Genomic DNA, 3,398 nt, shown 5'->3' with positions numbered 1-3,398 from the left:
AAAATTCGTACTTTTTAATTAAGATGTAGTTCACATACCGCAAAATTGGCCCTTTTAACTGAACAATTCAGTAGTATGTTCACAAGTTTGTGCAACCATCGTTATTATCATTATTATCTAATTCTACAACATTGTCATCACCCCAAAAATAAATCCTTATCCCTTAGCTGTTAGCCCGTAGTCATTCTCCCCTACAGCCCTGGCAACCACTCTTTTACCGTGGATTTGCTTGTTCTGTACATTTCCTATAAATAAAATCATATGCTCTGTGGCCTTTATGTCTAACTTTTTCACTTAGCACGTTTCCGAGGTTCATCGTAGCATACAGCAGTGCTTCATTCCTTTTACTGCCCAATCATATTCCATTAGATGGATATACCACTTTTTTTTTTTTTTTTTTTTCTATAGACCAAGTCTCCCTCTGTCCCCCGGGCTGGAGTGCAGTGGCATGATCTCGGCTCACTGCAATCTCCGCCTCCCAGCTTCAAGCAATTCTCTTGCCTCAGCCTCCCAAGTAGCTGGGACTACAGGCACATGCCGCCTCGCCCGGCTAATTTCTTTTCTATTTTAGTAGAGATGGGGTTTCACCGTGTTGCCCAGGCTGGTCTTGAACTCCTGAGCTCAAGCAGTCTGCCTGCCTTGGCCTCCCAAAGTGCTAGGATTACAGGCATGAGCCACCGTGCTCAGCAGGATGTACCACATTTCACTTAGCTATTATTTGTCAGCCGATGGACATTTGGGTTGTTAACACTTTTTAACTATTATGAATAATACCACTATGAAAATTTGCATACAAGTTTTTTGTGATGTATGTTTTCAGTTCTCCTATGTGTATACCTAGGAATGGAGTTGCTGGGCCATACGTAACTTTATATTTCACCTTGTGAGGAACTGCCAAGGTGTTTTTCAAAGTGACTGTACATTTCATTTAAATTTGCACCAGCAATGTATGAGGGTCACAATTTCTCTACATTCTTCCAACACTTTTTTTGAGACAGGGTCTCTGTCACTGAGGCTGGAGTGCAGGCACAACCACAGCTCACTGCAGCCTCAAATTACTGGACTCAAGCAATCCTCCCAAATTGGCCTCCCCAGTAGTTAAGACTTCAGGTGCATGTCACCATGCCCTACTAATTTTTTTTTTTTTTAAGACCGAGTCTTGCTCTTGTTGCCCAGGTTGGAGTGCAGTGGTGCAACTAGGCTCACTGCAACCTCTGCCTCCCGGGTTCAAGCAATTCTCCTGCCTCAGCCTCCCGAGTAGCTGGGATTACAGGTGTGCACCACCACGCCCTGCTAATTTTTGTATTTTTAGTAGAGACAGGGTTTCACCATGTTGGCCAGGCTGGTCTCAAACTCCTGACCTCAAGTGATCCACCCACCTTGGCCTTGCAATGTGCTGGGATTACAGACCTCAGGTGATCTGCCCGTCTTGGCCTCCCAAAGTGCTGGGATGACAGGTGTGAGCCACCTTGCCCAGCCCCTACTAAATTTTTTTTTGGAGATGGGGTCTCACTATGTTGCCCAGGCTGGTCTCAAACTCCTGCCTTGACCTCCCAAAGTGCTGGGATTACAGGTGTGAGGCCACCTCACCCAGCCTTCCAACATTTTTTATTATCTTTGTGATAATAGCCATCACAGTGGGTGTGAAGTTGTTCTTCATTGTGGTTTTGATTTGCATTTCTCTGATGAATAATGACCTCAAACATCTTTCCATGTGTGTATTGGACATGTGCATATCCTCTTTGGAGAAATGTCTATTCAACTAACTTTCTCTTTTCTTTCTCTCTCTTTCTTTCTTTTCTTTTTTTTTTCAGACTGAGTCTCATATTGTCACCCTGGCTGGAGTGCAGTGGCGTGATCTCAGCTCACTGCAACCTCCACCTCCCAGGTTCAAGCAGTTCTCCTGCCTCAGCCTCCCAAGTAGCTGGGATTACAGGCACCAGCCACCACACGCAGCTAATTTTCCTATTTTTAGTAGAGACGGGGTTTCACCGTGTTGATCAGGCTGGTCACAAACTCCTGACTTCAAGTGATCCACCCACCTCAGCCTCTCAAAGTGCTGGGATGACAGGCGTGCGCCACCGCACCTGGTCAATTTTCTTTCTTATTTTTAAATTGGTTTGTCTTTTCGTTGTTGAGCTGCAAGAGTTCTTTATGGATTCTAGTTATTACACTCTTACCAGCTGTGTGATTTGCAAATATTTTCTCACATTTTGTGGGTTGTCTTTTCACTTTCTTGATAGTGTACTTCAAAGGAAAAAAGTGGGTTTTGAGGATGTCCAATGTGTCCATTTTTTTCTTTGGTTGCTTGTGCTTTTGTTGTCACGTCTAAGAAACCACCGCCTGTGCCAAGCTCACGAAGGTTTGCATATCTGTTTTGTTTCTTTCCAGCACCTCCCTGTTATGGTTACTGTAGCTTTGTACAAGTTTTGAAATTGGGAAGTGAGTCCTTCAAGATTATTTTTTCTTTTTTCTGAGATGGAGTCTCACTCTGTTGCCCAGACTGGAGTGCAGTGGTTGGATCTCAGCTCACTGCAACCTCCGCCTCTCAGGTTCAAATGATTCTCCTGCCTCAGCCTCCCGAGTAGCTGGGACTACAGGCGCCCACTACCACACCTGGCTAATTTTTGTATTTTTAGTGGAGGCAGGGTTTCACTATGTTGCTCAGGCTGTTCTCGAACTCCTGACCTCAAGTGATCTGCCCGCCTCAACCTCCCAAAGTGCTGGGATCACAGCCTTGAGCCACCGTGCCCCACCCTTCAACATTGTTTTTCTTTTCCAATATTGTTTTGGCTATCCGATGCCCCTTGCAATTCCCTATTAATTTGAGAATCAGTTTTTCCATTTCTGCAAAAGAAATGGAAAAGATTGATAGAGATCACTTTGAATCTGTAGATAAAAGTGGAGAATTATGCTATGTTAATAATGTGAGATCTCCTTATCCATGGACCAAGAATGTCTTTCCATTTATTTAGCTTTTCTTTAACTTCCTTCAGTGATGTCTTATAGTTTTTAGTGTACATTAGGTTTGATCTTGCGTTTGGTTCATAGAAAGCAAAGATTATCTTTGTATATCTAACTTTAAAAAAATTGTTTTGGCCAGGTGCAGTGGCCTGTAATCCCAGCTCTTTGGGAGGCTAAGATGGGAGAATCACTTGAGAGGCCAGGAGTTTAAGACCAGCCTAGACGACTTAGTGAGACTCCATCTCATACAAAAATAAAATAAAGGCCAGGCATGGTGGCTCTTGCCTATAATCCCAGCACTTTGGGAGGCCGAGGCAGGCAGATCACCTGAGATGAGGAGTTCCGAGACCAGCCTGACCAACATGGCGAAACCCCATCTCAATTAAAAATACAAAATTAGTTGGGCATGGTTGCAGGGTGTAACCCCAGCTCTT

This window comes from Rhinopithecus bieti, unplaced genomic scaffold (genome assembly GCF_001698545.2).
Source record: "Rhinopithecus bieti isolate Rb0 unplaced genomic scaffold, ASM169854v2 scaffold_40368, whole genome shotgun sequence".
Lineage (NCBI taxonomy): Eukaryota > Metazoa > Chordata > Mammalia > Primates > Cercopithecidae > Rhinopithecus > Rhinopithecus bieti.
The sequence above is the reverse complement of the archived record's forward strand: the minus strand, read 5'-3'. Positions refer to the sequence as shown.